This window comes from Podarcis raffonei, chromosome 8 (genome assembly GCF_027172205.1).
Source record: "Podarcis raffonei isolate rPodRaf1 chromosome 8, rPodRaf1.pri, whole genome shotgun sequence".
NCBI lineage: Eukaryota > Metazoa > Chordata > Lepidosauria > Squamata > Lacertidae > Podarcis > Podarcis raffonei.
The window spans coordinates 27329485-27348167 of record NC_070609.1 but is presented as its reverse complement, the minus strand read 5'-3'; positions in this window follow the sequence as shown (position 1 = coordinate 27348167).

The window sequence follows — 18683 nt, the reverse complement described above, 5'->3', positions numbered from 1 at the left end:
GATACCCTTTAAATCAGCTTTTTCCAACTTGGTGCAACTCCCATCAACCCTTGACTGCAACAACATCTGTAGGACCACAGGTTCTCTATCTCTGGCCTAGTGCTTGTCATATTCCAGTGCCTTGACATTCATTGGCCAGAATGATGGAAGGTGGAAATAAGTTTTTTGTTTTTTTTTATAAAGCTACTGGGCAGAATAGCCTGCACAATGTCCCTAAGAGCAACATGAGGCAAACAGTCTAGAGACTTACTTTTCCCGATTGCAAATTATAGGAAGCGAACTAGAATAACCTTGCAGGACCAGACCTTTACTGTTCCCCAGTGGCACTGTAGCACCCTGCTTGTGGTTAACACTTAGCTGGAATGAAATATTCAACGCAGCAATAGAGAAATTAAAATAATAATTTATTTGTCAGACAAACTAAAATAGTTTAGTTGGAGAACAGTATCACAAAATTAAGAGAAGTGCTAATTTCAGAGGACGGTGTGTTTAGGTTCTCACATTGTCTTGGGAAGTGTGAATTATGTAAGTTCACCTTTAAATGAGAAGTGAATTGAATTTCTTCCCCAACCTTAGCTTAGAGGTGTGGGAGGGGGCTGGAAGAGCTGAATAACTATTGGCCTGAATTCGCATAAGGCAATTTTGTATGTTTGTAAGAGCTTAGTGCTCTTAAGGGTCTGTCTTAGATCCCCCCTGATCTAAGTGCCTGTTTCCTTCCCCATGCCAAATTGAATTAATCTGTATAAAAGCCAGCCCCCTATCCACATACAGCATATATTCGCTTCTGTGCTTTGTCGCAGCAATGGCTGAAGGAAAAAATGCAGCTTGTAGGGCAGCTGTTCAGGGACATATCAGTCCCTTAAGAAGAAGATTTATGTAATCACAGAACCTTCCCAGATTCATAGAGGACCACCTCCTGCTTCTGCCATATATGGTGTGCTTATGTAAACCCCAACATTTGCTTGACTGTTATGTTCAGGATGCCTGTATTAAAGATGGATAGCTGCTTCTCCCCCAGTCTTCAGATCACCTCTGCCTTCGCCTCCACGTATCATTGCCTCCATGGAGTCCCATGAAATTTCTAGGCCAAGTGTAGAAAACAACTGTTTTGGGTCCCAAAATAACCAATCTGCTCATTGTACATCAGGCTTCTGCTCTCTAATAACCAAACAGCTGCTGTGAGGAGGGGGATTTCTCTCCCCCTCAGCCTGCATCATAGCTGACATGAAATGCACTAATTGGATTTCAAAAGTGTCAGGAACAGCTCCCTCACCTTGGATCTAGAGCAAAGACAATGTGATTCTTGACAACCCGCAGCATAGCGATGCAATGCGGAAGAACCATAAAATATTCAACACATACAGAAAAAAGAGAGAGTGTGTTCCAATCAGATATTTGCTTTTGCTCTTTGAAACTGAAATAGAATGAACTAAAAGCATTGGGTGAAGCACTAATTATTCCCCAGTCTCTAATTAGTCTTTGGGATTCAACAAAGTAGGCTCAGGCATAACAGAAGCAGCAATATCCTTTGTATTATTAACACCACCTTGCGATGAGATGGTTAAACGTACACCTATGATACAAGAAACCAGGGCCTCAGTGGGAGGAGTTCTTACATGGATTCCCTCTTAGGTGGCTTGTCCTTTGTAAGCAAGATCATTTGCAGTATTGATCGGTGGTGGTGGGAATTAGCTACCGATCCTGCTGCTTTGATTAAAACGAGAAACCATAAACTGCTTGGCTTCTGATTAGCAAAGCAGTTGTTCGGGAGGTCAAAACCCTGCAAACAGACCACAGCATCCATCTCTTACTATGAGTAAGCCATTTACTGCATGGCAGAAATATACTGCTAACAAGAGCCATTGAGTGAAAGGTAATGGGGCAACAAAGAAAAATAAGAAGTACAATGAAATATACTCAGAGTCGCGAAGTGATTTAATGCTCTTTATTCAGCTCATAGTGGTGAGGAGGAATGAATGAAAGTCCCCTCAAAGTATCTGCTTTATATACATTATTTACACAATGGGCTGCACATGATTGGCTAATTCCGGAATTCTACTGTAAGCCAATCAGGTTGTGGATTCACTTCTATCTGGAGCATGATTGGGTAGTTCCTGCCAACCAATCATACTGCTGCATTGTTCTAGGACCAATCAGACTGCTGCATTCTGAATCCTATTGTTCTAGGACCAATCAGACTGCTGCCTTTTGGATCCTATTGTTCTAGGACCAATCAGACTGCTGCAGTTTGGATCCTATTCAACTCAGTACATAACACCCCTCCCCTCTAAGTTCCAGTCCTGCCCGGGAGGTCGCATTCATAGTCCTCGAGGTACGCTACGTGTGCGTTGCGGCCTGGGGTGTTCCCTGGTCCGGGGTTCAGGTTCTGGCTCGTGTTCCAAGGATGCTGGCTGTGATGGGGCTATTTGGTCTGGCACAACCGGCTCGCTCAGTCGTGGTTCTGGTTCCGGTGTCCTTTCGGCCTCGCAGGTCCTCTCTGTATTTACTGATTCTGCCTCTCCTGCTGGCCCCTCGTGCTCTATGGGCCTCACTGCCCCTCTGTTCCCTTGGGACTCCTCTGACCTTTCCTCCTCCTGGTTTTCTCCCGGGAATCGTCGCCGTATCTGGTCGCAGTGGCGGCGCCAGCATTGCCCCCCATCTGTTAGCACCTCGTACGACACGGGGCCAGTGACCCTGGTGACTGTGGCGGGTACCCATGCTGGGCCTGCCCCAAAATTCTTTGCGTACACTGGGTCCTGGGCCTCGAAGGTCCGGGGGTTCCTGCCTTCCCCCACCACTACCTCATCCTGAGCTCTATCGGGGTGAATGCGGTCCAATCTGATTGCAAGGCGCCGACCCATTAGTAGTTCAGCGGGGCTCCGGCCAGTTGTTGAGCTGGGGGTGCTGTGCTGTGCTAGAAGGAATGTGGCAAGGCGGTACTCCCAATCCCCTTGCGTCATGCGGCGAAGGGTGTCCTTGGTGGTCCGCACCATGCGTTCTGCTTGGCCATTGGTGGCAGGATGGAATGGCGCCGAACGGATGTGGCGGATGGCGTTCTGCACTGTGAAGGTTTGGAATTCTCCTGACGTAAATGCAGTCCCGTTGTCTGAGACGAGAGTGTCAGGGAGCCCGTGGGTTGCAAACAGCCTGCGTAGTACCCGGATGGCTGCGGACGTAGAAGTGGACGGTACCAGTGCGACTTCCAGCCATTTGGTGTAGGAGTCCACCACTATGAAGAATGTTTTCCCCTGAAAGGGGCCAGCGAAGTCCACATGCAGGCGTGACCATGGTGCTCGGGCGGACTCCCAGGACTGGACTGGGGCCCTTGGGGGATCTGGGCGGGATTCTTGGCAGGCCTGGCAGTGTTTGACCCAGGCCTCTATCTCTCTGTCGATCCCCGGCCACCACACATAACTCCTGGCAAGGGCCTTCATTCTTACTACCCCTGGGTGTGTCTCGTGTAGGGCTGTGAGGACCCTTTTGCGGAGGGGCTGGGGAACAACGACCCTGCTTCCCCATAACAGGCACCCCTTGTGGGCCGACAGTTCATGTTTGCGGGTTGTGTAGCCAGCGAATTCTGGCCCGGGGCTGCTGCTGGGCCATCCCCTCCACACCCAGTCCAGGACCCGGGAGATGACCCTATCTTTCTTGGAATGGTGTGCAACTTCTTGTGCCTGAATGGGGCGGTCGGGAAGCTGCTCCAGGCTCATAACCTCTTGTGCAGGTGCTGGGTCGGGGCCTGTTTCCGGTAGTGGTAGCCTGCTGAGGGCATCCGCATGGCCCATCGCCTTCCCCAGACGGTGAATCAGTGCATACTGGTAGCTGGCAAGGAAAATTGACCACCTGAGGACGCGAGGAGACAGCACTTGGGGGGTCTGCTTTTCAGGGGCAAATAAGCCAAGCAACGGCTTGTGGTCAGTCACCACGGTGAAGGGCCGCCCGTACAAGAAATCATGGAATTTTTTTACTCCCTTCACGATTGCCAGACCCTCCTTGTCGATTTGCGAGTAGTTCCGCTCGGTTGCGTTGAGTGTCTGGGAAAAGTATGCCACCGGTACCTCTCTTCCATCCGGGAGTTGGTGTCCCAGGACAGCGCCAATTCCATAGGGCGAGGCATCGCATGCTAGCACCACCGGCAGCCTCTCGTCGAAGTGTGCCAAGACCGAGTTTGAGACAAGCAATTCCTTGACTGCCTGGAATGCGGCCTCCTGGCGCTGGCCCCACACCCAAGGGGCCCGCTTGTCCAGGAGTCTGTGTAGGGGCTCTGCTACCGCCGCCTTGTGGGGAAGGAAGGAATGGTAAAAGTTCAATAGTCCCAAGAAGGCCTGAAGTTCAGTCTTGTTCTTGGGCGCTGGGGCATCACAAATGGCCCGTACCTTGTCCCCAGTCGGGTGGACCCCTTCTGCGTCCACCATAAATCCCAGAAAGTCCACCTGAGGCACTCCTAGTAGACATTTTTCCCGCTTCACCAATTCCTCGTCTATACGGGGTTTCAGGGCGAACGGGACCCGGCGGGCCTTGAGCCTGACCGGTCGTACTGCGGGGTCAAGCTGTAGAGCAATGGGGGGGCCCGTATACTGTCCCAATTTCCCATCGAAAACCCCCGGAAATTCCTTGCATATGGCGTCCACGTCCACTTGTAAGCTAGTGTGGTTCACCCCGGTGACGGCTAGCCCCAGTGGTCCAAACCATGCCAATCCCAGTAAGCTAATGTAGGGGCCCTTGACCACAAGCAAGTCCAGTTGCCGCGTCCGCCCTCGGTATTGCACCCTGAAGGTCCCCACCCCCATTGTGGGGACCTTACGTTTTTGGAAGTCCCGGAGGGTGAATGGGGCCGGCCTGAGTTTGGGACCCCCAGTAGGACACAGTTTCCTTAAGGTCCTTGCCGAGATTATGGATAGAGTTGAACCCGTGTCAAGCTCCATGCGGCATGGGGCCCCCTCTATCTGTACGTCAACATAAATTTTCTCTACGTTGGGGTGGGGCAACTGGTATACCTGGAAGTCCGTGAGCTCTGTCGAGTTGCCTTGGTGCGTTGGGCCCCGGGACCTGGGGCTCTTGGATTGGTCATCTGATGCCTGGCGTCGGGTGGGCCGAGCCCGACACACCCGGGCGATGTGTCCCAATTTTCTGCACTGCCTGCACTCTGCGTTGCGGAAACGGCAGGTCCTCCTCTCGTGACTTTCTCCACAGCTTGCGCAGTTCCCTCCTTCTCGTCGAGGCAGCTGTGGTATGTGGGCTGCTTGAGTGCGCTGCTGTACTCGGTGCACCTCCTCCCTGTCGGATCCTGAGTCGTCGGTGAGGTCTTCGTGGTGGACCCTCGGTTGGGACAGCTGGCTCGGCCATGCCTCTTGCGTCGACCTCTCGGCAGCTTCCGTTGCCAGGGCCTCCTCCAGAGCGACCTGGAACGTTAGGTCCTTCTTAGCGTAGAGGCGTCGTTGCAGCTTCTCATCCTTCAGGCCACCGACGAGGCGGTCACGAAGCATGTTCTCCAGCTCTGAGAAGTTGCAGAACCGGGCGGCTTGGCGGAGAGAGGTCACAAACCCAGTTATGGTTTCCCCAGGGGCTTGCCGCTTTGCGTAGAAGGCATTTCGACGAGCCACCACTGAGGGCTGCGGCGAAAAGTGCCCCTTCAGCTGTTCCATTATTGTTTTGTATGGAACAGTAGCGACGTCTTCAGGCGCAAGGAGAGCCCGGGCGATTTCAAACGTCTCCTCTCCGCAGACGCTGAAGAATATCGCCCTCTTCTTGGCGTCTTCTTCGTCGGTGACCCCTTTGGCTTCTAGGAGGAAGGTGAAACGGGAGGCGTACGCTTCCCAGTCTCCAGATGCTGGGTTGAATGGTGAGAAGCTGTTGTCGGTTGCCATTCTGAGTTCCTTGTGTCCCGGAGCTGAAGCCTGGATACACGGTGCGAGGCAGCGGTGCGGCAGGTGGCAGTGCTGCGGTGCTGTGTGTGGCAGTCAGCTCAGCAGGATCCCACCTTCGTTGCCAGTGAAATATACTCAGAGTCGCGAAGTGATTTCATGCTCTTTATTCAGCTCATAGTGGTGAGGAGGAATGAATGAAAGTCCCCTCAAAGTATCTGCTTTATATACATTATTTACACAATGGGCTGCACATGATTGGCTAATTCCGGAATTCTACTGTAAGCCAATCAGGTTGTGGATTCACTTCTATCTGGAGCATGATTGGGTAGTTCCTGCCAACCAATCATACTGCTGCATTGTTCTAGGACCAATCAGACTGCTGCATTCTGAATCCTATTGTTCTAGGACCAATCAGACTGCTGCCTTTTGGATCCTATTGTTCTAGAACCAATCAGACTGCTGCAGTTTGGATCCTATTCAACTCAGTACATAACATACAAAATGAGCTGGATCTTGCAGACAAAAAGTCACTCTGTAAACTCAGGCTTGCATTCAGTGAAGTTCTACTCAGAGCAGACCTACTGCATTTAATAGATCCAAATTAGCATTGCCCATTAACTTCAATGGGTCTACTGTGAGTAGGAATAACACTGGACACAGCATTCAGTTCTAAGATATAAAATGTATGCTATATAAGTCTTTTTTAAGTGCCGCAGTTATCAGGCTATACACATAAGATTTTGGGATAGAAACAACAAAGGGTGCTCCCTATGTTTTAAAACATAAAACTTGCTGTTACTGCAATCTGTCCCTAAAAGAAGTTCTTGGTGGCTTGAAGCAGAGGTGGATTTAGGGGAGCGCGACTGGTTCGGGCAAACTAGGTGCAGAGCCTCAGGGACACGGCAGTGGGCACTGCAACTATGATTTCAAATGGAGCACAAGGGGGGCGTCAGATTCTGGTGTTGCCCAGAGCGCCGCTTAAATTTGAGCCCCAAAGTCCTCCATTGCTTAAAAATGCTTCCTTAATGGTTCTTGGTACCCAGTTGCTACTGGCTAGCTGCTGGACATCCCTATCAGACAGGATGTGAACTAAGGGTATGTTCACATTAGCAATTTGAAACTGTGAGGTGGTTTGCCTTCTGCTGTATTTTTGACATCGTTTTCTCCTGATGCTGTTCACACCAGAGTGGGGATGTCCTCACCAGAGGATTTCTTTCCCTGTGCTGAACCCCAATTCAATTATGTTTTCATCTGCACATGTGGTGTCATCTGTGCATGGGCAAAAGCTACCTGAACTATTCTCACTGCAATGGAGCCATGACTTTGGTTTTTGAATCACATGGAAGTTTATATATATATATATATATATATATATATATATATATATATATATATATATATATTTAAAGAGTGCATCACAGAGGAATATTTCTCTTAAAGCCACTAGATTCAGATGGATTGCGGTTAACAGCGTGTGATTGTGGTTAACCTCGATTAAAAAAACAGTGGTGGGAGCATGCTGGAGCTGCAGTAAACAATAATTAGAACATACTCTAAGACTAGCCACTCTGTGTAGGTACGTCAAGAAAGCTGGGAGTTGGCATGTAGCCAGATAAAGAAAGGAGAGTTTGGGTTATGCATTTGGCTTTGTGGCTTCCAGGGTGTGCCATTTCCTTTTGGAGAAATCTATAAAGCATCAAGATGGCTTCATCTGTACTCTCCTATGCTCAATTTGCATAATGCAAATAAGGAAATGTTGTGGAGGAGGAAAACACCCTGTAAATCTCCAATACTTTCTTACAGGAAAACTGTACTTGAAAATTCCTACCACTGAAGAAAATAGAAAACTTCAGCTGTATGTTGCAGCCTGTGGTGTTGAAGGTTAGTGGGCTAAAATAAAAGCTCATTTTCTCTTCTTTTTTCTCTCTCAACGTGGTGTTCTCTATTAACCCTACACGGCTCACCTCCTGGCAGAGTTAGGCTGCAGCGAAATTGGGGTCACCAGCTGCTTAGTGGCACAATTTAGTGTGCTCATTACATTAGTGATCTAAGCTTCATATGTTTTGGGTCTGCTGTATCTCTGGGAACACCTCTTCCTTTACCAGTCTTCCAGTTTTTAAGATCCCAATGGGAGGCTGTGTTATGTGAAGACTTCACAGAGAAAGAGAGAGAAAGAGGGAGACACAACAGTCTCTCGCTTTCACTTTTTGTTTTCAGCAGGGTGAATTCTGAGGGCAGGGGACAAAACTCACCATAATTGCCCTTTAAAACAGGAGTGGGGGACCGGATTTGGCCCCTGGGTCAGTTCCTTATCTCTCTCAGTTTCCTGTGGGCCAGGTTTGATGTCACAATGATGTCATGTGACCTGTTTTTGCCAGGTCGGCTGATTGTCAGATCTTGCATTGTGCTGTGCAAGTCAGTAACATCTTAATTGCCCTGCAGCTGACATCATGTAAGAACATAAGAATTTGCATTATACTGAGTTAGATCATTGGTCCATATAGCTCAGTACTGGCTGCACTATTCTTCAACTTTTGGTCCCCAGATATTGTTGAATACAACTCCCATATTCCCCAGCCCATGGCAGGGATGATGGGAATTGTAGCCCAACAACATCTGGGGATCCAAGCTTATAGAAGAACAGTGTTTCACTGAGAATTTCTCCTAATATAGACTTTTCCATGCAATTTCCCCTGATGCACACTTTTTTCAAATCAATTGCCCGATATGTTGCTTTTATGTATTTTCCACAAATTTATGAATTATGTACACTTTACCCCAATATATGTATTTTTATATACATTACTTGTTGGAGAACTACACTGCAAAATTTGGAGAAGAGTGAATTTCAAAGGATGGCTATGTTTCAGTTGCTTATTGTTTCAGAAAGGGCAAAATAGGTAGGTTCACCTTTAAATGGGACCAAAATCAAATTTATCCACCATCCCTAACAGAGGTAAGTCTGTGGGTGGAGAATAAAATTCTCCTATGAATGCCTTCTCACTGCAGTGTCAGAAAGCTCTGCTGACAAAGCTCCTCCAACAATGCTCCCGCAGTAGCAGCATCTGAAAAAATATCATGTTGAGTGCAGATCAGGGCAGGCCTTGGACCTTTCAAACAAAAGAGACAAGCTGTGCTAGCCTTGGACCTGGTGCCATTATATTCCCAATAACTGAAATCTATTAAGGTAGGTGTGGGTGTAAAGCGGAATATAAGTATTTTAAATAAATATAAAATCAAGGCATCAAGGCTCTTATTCACATAGTTAAGGAAAGCATTAGAACAAGCACAGTATCATCTGTATTAAAAATGTATCCATATACAAAAAGGAGAAATGTCATATCTATAATTCCTTTATCAGCAGCTACAAATCTTCATGCTACAGATTTGTCCTTTTTTGCAGTATCAAATAAACTGTCCAGAAATTTCAGTTTTTTTCAAGGGGACTGCATAGCACTAAATGAATACAAGGCCTTCATTTTAACAAAAAGCAGATTTCTTTCTTTCCTAGATAGTGCCTCCAAACAGCTTTTTATTTTTGGAGCTTCTTAAACACACTCAACTGTCCTTTCCCCAGCTCTTTTCTGTATAGATAACCTCTTCTAAGAGTCACACATTTACAGCTCCAATAACGATTTTTATTCTTTTAAACTACCCTCTCCACCAATTAAAAGCTGCTTCAGAATGTGCTGGTGTTGCAGTCTCCATAATAAATCCATTTCTGTATAGCCATCATTTCCACCCTATCTTCTTTTATCTCCATCTCACATCGCATGGGAAGAAGATCTGCAGGGGCGTTTCTGGCCTGTGCCAGTAAGGAGGGCTTTTAGCATCTCTGTTGGAGGCCTCGTCTAATCTAATGCATCATTATAACAAACACAGCTGGGGAACGCTAATGCTTGCATATTGTGAACCACACAGTACTTTGTTCTTCTTGTTTTGTGTTGCATCCCACAGACAAAATAGCACTGAAATATTGTTAGCGGCCAGGTGAGTTAGCTTCGAGACTCACCTCTTGAATTCATTCACATTGATTGCTCCTCACACACATGTGCTTTTCTGCAGTTGTAGGCATTGACACATGTGAAGAGTCCCTAGGTGGAACTCCCACTGACTGGAGTCTGGGCTTTCCCCAGTCTCTATTGGTCCTACCCTGGGGCTTCCCACCTGACATGTGCCCCTGGACGAGGGCGCATGCCCCAGTGGAGAACTGCCCACTCACCCAGGACCCACTGGTACATGCCCCCATGCTGTGTGGCCAAGGAGAGGCGACAGGGGAAGTTGTCTTAGCCTGCTCTCTGCCACCTTCCTCCTAGGCCTGCTGCAGCTGCAGCTTTGGTGTTGCTGGGACACCGCCAAGCCTGTCAAGGAGTGCCAGCCACTGGTCCCACCGGGAGCTCGCCAAGCTGAGAGGACAAACGCAAAGACTGACAAGCAGGCAACCTTCATGAGAAGTGGCCACTGCAGGGGTGCAGCAAAGTCTGCCTGTTGCCTCCCATATGGCACCTGCAAGGAGGTTGTGGGGGGGGGGGGAATCCTTGCCTTGCCCTGGGCACTGTCACTGCATGTTACGCCACTGCTGCTGCCCATCAGTATAGACAATAATGAGCTGGATAGGTCAATGGTCTGAGTCAGTATAAGGCAGCTTCCTCTGTTCCTATGATGCCTTGGTCCAGGCATGGCCAAACTTGGCCCTCTGGATGTTTTGGGACTACAACTCCCATCATCCCTAGCTAACAGGACCAGTGGTCAGGGATGATGGGAACTGTAGTCCCAAAACATCCAGAGGGCCAAGTTTGGCCATGCCTGCCTTAGTCCATAGGTGAAGTCTTTAACATGTGCATATGTAGGTTGAACTAACAGTGATAATGGCTCAACCGGATTTGTGGTGGTGGTCTTGCATCTTCTGACTGTGGCAACCAAATAAGATGATTTTTTTTTTTTTAGATGAGCCAATAAAATGTAGTAAGTGGATTCCCAAGTCTTAGCTAGAAATGTCTGATGTAGTAGCATAAAGGCAACGGGGGGGGGGGGGAAGTATGGATGAGTGAAAGCAGAATAGTTAGATCTTTAATACAGGTACTCTAATATATTTACAGTTATTTAATTGTTAACAATTAGAAACGGAAAACCAGGTAGCATTCCATCTGTTTCTAATTAGTAACAGAAGAATTGGTTATTGTTAAAAGGAAGAAATCAAATGCAATGATACCAAATGAGTAATACCTAGTGCAGTACTTTGTGGGAAAGTAGGAGATATTACTGAATCACTGGAATTCATATTGTTATAAAATCTTTTTCAACTTCTTCTTCTTAAAAATTATCCCAAGGTCCCAGAGCAGGTTACAACAATTAAAACACAACATTAAAAAAAGGGTTTTTGGTTTTTTGCTATCCCTTAGGTATTCCTTTATTTTATGTGTTTCTTTGTGTTATCTGTAAACAGCAGTGTTTTAAAAACGGACCCATACTCATCTGGGTCTTTTCATTGCTCAAGCAACTGTTGCAGATACAGTACTATACATCCTGAAAGTGTGATTGCATATATAGGGCTGCCATATTTTGAAGAGCAAAAAAAGAGGACACATTTGCCGGCACCTGGGGGTGGGGAGGAGGTGTGGGAGCAGGCACATTCTACAATGTCCCTTCAAAATATATTAAAAAAGGACCTGCTCCTTTCCTGCATCATGTAAAACTCACATAATATATATATGTTTTGCACTTGGTCATCTAGTACTGTGTATGCAAAATAAAAAGTAGCCCACTCACACACACCCCCGAGACATTTTGGAAAATTCAAAAAACCCACCCGGACAGAAATTTTACTCCTGAAAAAGAGGACATGTCCTGGAAAAAAGAGGATGGCAACCCCCTGTTATAACACCATGAGCACAAATAATAATGAACACTCAATAAAAAGGACGTTTGGAGGAGCCCAGTACGAAGGGGTTTGTTGTCTTACCAGAATACGAAACAGCTGGCCACAATAATGTACATGTTAGTCCTTTTGGCTTACACATTCAGCAGGAGGAAACTGATACCTGGCACTGTCCGTCTGGGGCCATCCCATGCCATCTGATCTGCTGGGCACCGTCTTCCACCACCATCTTTCAGCCTCCTCCCCTGCATCTGCTGTCTGTCTCTATGGCAACAGGGGCAAAGGCCTCATCCACTGGGCTCTGCAGCTAGGCCTCAGCCTCCAACTTGCACAATGTTTTCCTCTCAGATCAGCTTTTGCTAGTCTCTTATCAGCAGATGGCCAGAAGCAGAGCAGGTCACTCTTTATGGAGTGCCTAGTCTAATTTCCATTAAAAAAAAAAAAGCAAAGGGGAGGCAGATTAAAATGAAGGGACTTCCTTTTCCTCTCTGCCTATAATTTGACAGTGCTGGTCGAATCCATGTGCTGACCCAGCTGAAGTCGCGGTTGGCCAGGAATTGAAATGCTGGCCTCTTCATCCTCGCCCAATCAACTTGTTTTGCTCAAAGATACAGTCAGGGAAGCACAACGGAGCTGTTCAAAATGTTTGCTGAACAGGAATGGGGATTTTTCAAGGGGCTGAGCTGTATTGCTGCCAGGAAGTAGAAAGGAATCACTTCCAGCGGAAACTAATTGCAGGATTGTTCCATGATGTTTTGCTGCCAGGAAGAGAAGGACAATAAGGCAGCTCCCTCCCATTCACTCATCAAAGCTGGACAGGCTAGTAGTGCTTGAATGTTAAGACAACACTCCACTAACATAGGTGGTTCATGGCCGCTCATATGACTTATTTGTTTTATTTATAGTGCCCTACAAATTTCTGTCACTTCTAGTACCTTCAAACAATTCGCCACCGGTCCCTGCCTCCCACCACCTGCCCCTGAGGCAGATGCCTCATTCTGCCTAATGGTAGGGCCAGCCCTTACTAGCTGTGAAATAATCTGAGAGACTGAGGGTCACTCTCGAAGCAGCACTAAGTCACATGTTCTGTCAGCACAAGGATGTTACCTTGTGCAATGGAACTGTCTCCCCTCTTCTCTCACTACATGTGCCCCTAAATCTGTTATGGGGGATAGGGCACAATGTGCATTAGAGTTTGAATTCCATGGAATTTAAATTATAATACACCATATAAAATATAAAAGAAGCAATAAAAATACAATTAAAAACCATGCAGCATCAAGCACGGGGCATTACAATTGCTACAGTAGGCAGAAAAACCATAAAATGGTCTGCCGAGAACCTCAGCAATTTTCGTGTGTTCCATGGGGGAGAAAGTTTGGGAACCAGTGAACTTGAGGAAGGTACCACATTTTCTCAGCAACATGTTTTTTTTTTTTTTTAAGACTGAGAAAATGCAATTTGCCCGTGCCACATGTTTCTGGGGATCCGAAACCCCAGGTTGTACAACTCTGTACAGAACATCATTTTTAATTGCTGTGTTGCTTTAATGGATTTGTGTTATTGTCTCTTAATTATGGATGTTTATGTTTTAATGTTTTCATGGGATTGTTTTATTGTTTATTTTAATTATGGATGTTTTAATGTTCGTGTATTTTCTTTTATGCTTTGTAAACCAATTGGAAGTCTATTTTGGCACTGGTATGAAAAGTAGTAGTAACGGAAGTAATAATAATAGTGATAATTCCCTGTGCGAACAATTATCCGCAAAGACTCAAAAGTCCTTTGTTAAGCATGCATTTTATTTAAAGTTTTATTTTGTATATTGCTTTGTGCACTCTAGAAGCATTCTAGAAATCTAAATCTAAAAACTCTAAATACGCTTTTCCATGGTGCAGGACTGAGAGACAGACAAAAATGCCAGGGGGAAAAGGAGCATAAGTACTTTGTCCACTGGTCTTCATCTGGAGGAATATTGGGAGCTACCTTATAGAGAGTCAGACTGTTGGTCACTCTAGCGTAGAATTGCCTACACTGACTGGCAGCTGCTCTCCAGGGTTTCAGGCAGGGGTCTCTCCTTGGAGATGCCAGAGATTGGACATGGGACCTTCTGCATGCAAAGCAGATGCTCTGCCACTTTGCTACAGCTCTTCCTTTGTATGATCCACAAGCGCCTCACTTCCCAGCCTAAGGTTGCTCACTGTTGTAGGAGCATTACAATTCTCTCCCTCATTTTTAAAGAGAGTTAAGAAAGACAACGATCAATCAGGGTCAGCTTCAGGAACCCAGGCCCTGGCCTTGGCTAATGAACCTTCCTCAGCCAATGTGGGAGGGCAGAAGTGAGACACAGAAACAGATCGCCTCAAACATATCTGTTCAGATGACTTGTGTGAGTTTTTTCCAGGGGTCAAGTTCAATAAGATTACTAGACACACACATCCCTGCTTGGGGGTGGTAGAGAGAAAGGATGTGTTGTGAGGGGACCACCACCCTCCCCAAAGCAAGCAGATTTAGCATATTAAGACATTCATGTCTTGTTGATGCTGTCAGATTTCACTTGAAAACCAAAGTTCTGCTCAGCTGCTGTCAAAGCCTTTGAAGTCCACAAGGGCTGAGAACTGATGCTGCTCTCTAAAGATAAGACAGGGCTTTTTAAAATGTATTCCTCTTCTGAGGCAATTGGTATCTTAAACACAACCATGCAAGGAATTCCAATAGGGATGGTTGACTATTCCCATCCATTCATCTCCTCTTACAGCTGTACTTGGAATATATATATATTTTAAATCAGAAATAATTTGTACAACAGCAGTTTGGAGGACTAGGCATTAGTATTCACACCACCTTCATCTGAGAGTGCTGGAGGAAGGATTTTCTTTGACCCAATCCCACAATTCTGCACATACGTATGAATCTGTATAGGGGACCTTTTTAAAGTGTGTACTGTACCCCACTTCCTCAAAAAAGGAAGCCCTTGCCAGTGCAGCCAGGAGGACTTGTAACGTAGACTCTAAAATAAAATAAATTTTATCAGGAACAGATGGCTCATTATTCAACACTGAGAGTGGTGGAGGCCACACCTTAAAAGGAGATTGCATTTTCTTGCACTGTTAGAAAAACTGATTAAGTCAGACTGATTTGGAACATCTTATTTGTCCCATATGTAAAGTTGAGGTATGCCTCAAAATAGCCATTTGTATTTGGGTTCTGATTATCTTCTAAGACAATCAGTTTGAGAATATAGTCTTATATTTATACTTACTTTTCTTATTTTGTGTTTGTTTCTGGATATACAGTAATGTTTAACTAATCCTTTCCCATGATTTTTGCATATGGATTTTGAAATTAGCTATTGCAATTGCTTGTAATTGAAACCTTGTACGTGATCAATTCAGATTTTTTTTAATTAAAGCCTGAAAAATTCCCCCTCTTTCTCTTTCTTTTCTGTACATTTTAAACTAATACAGTTTTTAAAAAGAAGAAAGGAGATAATAACTAAAATTATCAGGTAATGGGAGCACCTTTCTGGTCAAGCTGAGTTGCCATCCTATATACCAACTGTGGGTAACTTCTGGCCTGCAGATATAATTAGCCTGGCAGACCATCCCTCTTGCCTGGTAAAGCCATCTCATTCCCAAGATCCCCTACACCTGATGTCAGCTGATTGGTGTTGCCTGCAAAGTCCTGTGCTTTTGCAAGGACCCCCATGATTGCTAGTCCTTGCAAAAAGCACAGAACTTTGCAGGTGCCAACAACCAGCTGACTGGAGGTGCTTGCAAAGACACAGGGCTTGGTAAATGCCAACAAGCAGCTGATTGCCAGTGCCTGTGACTCGCTGTGCCGTCACCTGTGATATCAGATCATTGATAAATAGCCCTACCTCGCTCCCTACTCCTGCTACATATTACCGGTAATAGCGAACTCAGTTCTCCATGTACAGTTCCTGATGCAGCCCAAACAGCACCATCTGCACAGAAGGAGACCTGCAAGATCACTTAGATCAGGAATTGCCAAACTGTGGTCTGCAGACAACAGCTAGCCTGCAGTTGTCTCCCTCCTTATTTATAACCTGGCCCTGGCTGTAAGCTTCCTCCTGCTTTTTTGTCTCAGTGTTGCCCCTGTAGAATACTGAGTTCTACGGAGAGGAGAATGGGGACAAAACTAGAATGAGTTGGCTCCGTCAGCCATTGGCTCTGGCTCCGCCTACTGTCGGGCTCTCTGTCTTCCACCTAACCAGCCCCAATGGGCACCAGCTACCACTGTCAGACACCCAGCTGTTCCCCTCTTTGCCCCTGGCTCCCATAAGTGTAGTGCTTCCTGGAAAGCTTTGCTACAGAAGTGCGGAAATTAAATGCAAATGTAACATGTCTGAAAGCTAGATTTGCTTTCAGAGTCAGTGTTCGTATTTGATGAATATGTAGATTGCTTTTGGTAACACGGAATAAAAATAAATGCTATAACTAATTACATAATTTGAATGATTGGAAATAGGCTTTGTCAATACTTTGATGTGGCCATACACACACAAACAATTTTTCTTGTTTAAGAGTGCCCAAAGAGGAGATGATCTGCTATGAGATCACAAATGTACATCATTTCCAGCAGGGCACATTTGCATGACTAATATGCTAACTACATCCGCTTTTCCTATAGCGAATAAATCTCAGAGGCCCTGAAGAAAAGCTATGTGATCAAAACTGCCTAAGACTGAAAATAGCTCTTCTTCATGTCACTGTTTTTAACACCAGATTTTCCTTCCCTATGCTCAGCCTGTGTTTGCATGCAAGCTTACTGTTTTTGTCTAGGATACAGTAAAATGGAGATTAAAAAGAGTGGGGGCGGCTGGAGGAAGATGCTTGAGTCCCAGTTTTCAATGACAGGTGGTGGAGTTAATGAAGCTGAAAGATTATACAACTGTATCAGTGGAAGAGACTTGGAGAACTCTTAATTCATCCTTTGGCTTTGAAGCCAGAGGTTCTTCCATAATTAAACATCCTACTCAGATTATGCCTTATATGGAAATGCAGCCTAATGGCTTCCTATAGGGAACACCTAAAATCCACGAAGTACAGCATTGGACCCTAGGTCCCTGGCTTTAGTGTGGAAAGGGACTCACATCTGCCCCCCCCAATTAAGTTATTGGGCTACATTGCAGTCATGAAATGCAGGAGGAAATTTAGCTTTGGAGGGCAGGCATATGTCTGAGGCAGGACGGCACTGCCCCTTACAGCTGTCCACCGCTCCCTGGGGAAGGCTGTTCCTCTCGCTTTTGTCAGGCCTCATCTTGATCAGAAACAAATGCATGTCTGGGGCTGCAGTGGGTGGCGGGGGGCAGCTGCTCCCAATGAAAGCTTTCTGCCCCATGTGCATTGCCACCTGCAAGATGCCACTTGAAAGATGAAAACCTGTTTGAGGATGGCAGCATGTGTGCAATCAAAAGCCAAGCAGCATTGAGAGCAGAGGTGAAGTTTTCCTGTGCTATGCACAGGCACCTCCGGATGTAGCTCCACTGTCTCTCTTTGCTGCCCAAGATGCTCCCTGCGCCGCCCCAGCCCTGTTACATAACCACATTGCACAACCTGATATGCGCCTTTCTCTAGCGCTGCCAGGACGAATTGGGTGAGACAAGCTAATTCTCTGTGCTCTGTGTCGCTGTCAGAACAAATCCCTAGCAATGCTGATTCAGGGTGGGAGTGGGCTGTGATTTCCACACCAGTCGCCTTCTTAGCCTGTTATGAAAGGAAATGACAAGAGTCTTTCTCACAACGGCCTCAGTGCGCCTTAGCTCTGGGAGGCATCTGAAAGACCTCTCCTGTCATCACGACCCCAGAGTCTAGCAGTGACCAGGAGAGCCAGAGACTTAACAGGGTGAAAACAGGAGATGGAAAACAGGAGGCGGGCGTGGACTGACCCAAACCAAGATCCTTCCTGGTGTGCCACAGCAGTCTGATGAATATTGCTCCTCTTTAGCGACTCTTCCACAGAAAGAATGAGGCTGTCAGCACATTACTGCTTACTCAGGCTCCAGTGCGTTCCCACTGCTGGGATCTGAAGCCAAGTACCCAGTTTCTTGAGAAATGCTGCTGAATGATGGCCTTCCCTCAAACCAGCTTCCATCCAATTTGAAAATGTTAAGCTGCGGTTATGCTGAGCTGTGTACATTTTAGGTGGCTGTTGCACATGCGCAGATGACAGCATATGCGCAGATGATGGCCTCATTGAATAAGAGTTGGAGGGTGCAGATATGGGGAAGCAAATTATTTCATTTGTTTTATTACATATCTATCCCTTTTCCTCAAGGTGGTGTACATGGTTCTCTCCCTCCTCATTTAACTCAACAAAAACCCTGCAAGGTATGTTAGTCTGAGAGGCAGTGAATGGCCCAAGCTCATCCAGGGAGCTTCATGGCCAAGTGGGAATTTGATCCCTGGTCTCCCAGATCCCAGTCCAACACTCTAACCACTACACCACACTGGCTTTAGAAATGCAGCAGGGGGCAGCCTTTCTGTGCTTTAAGCTGGCAACACATACATGTCTTGAGTGTGGCCTTATATTGCCAACAGATCATCCAGATCCAGCTCTTTTGTCTGTGTGATTGGCACCGTGGTTTACACCTTACATTTTAAGCACTTGGTTTCTTCCCCAATCCAGTTTCCTCCCTCCCTGAGCTACAATTCCCAGCACCCTTACCAAACTACAGCTCTTAGGATTCACTGGGGAAAGTCATGGTGCTTTAAATGTGCGCTAAACATGCTTTACACGTATGCTGTGCATGTGACGTGAGCCAGCTTCAATGTTTTTATGAGAGTTATTAAGGCCAGGGCCCAAGTCTAGGGCCCTCACAGCCTTGTGGGCCTCCAAATGCATGCCAGGCCGAGGATAGGGGCAACGTGGCAGCAAATGAACAAGACATCATTGTGTGGCAAGGAAGTGCTCCA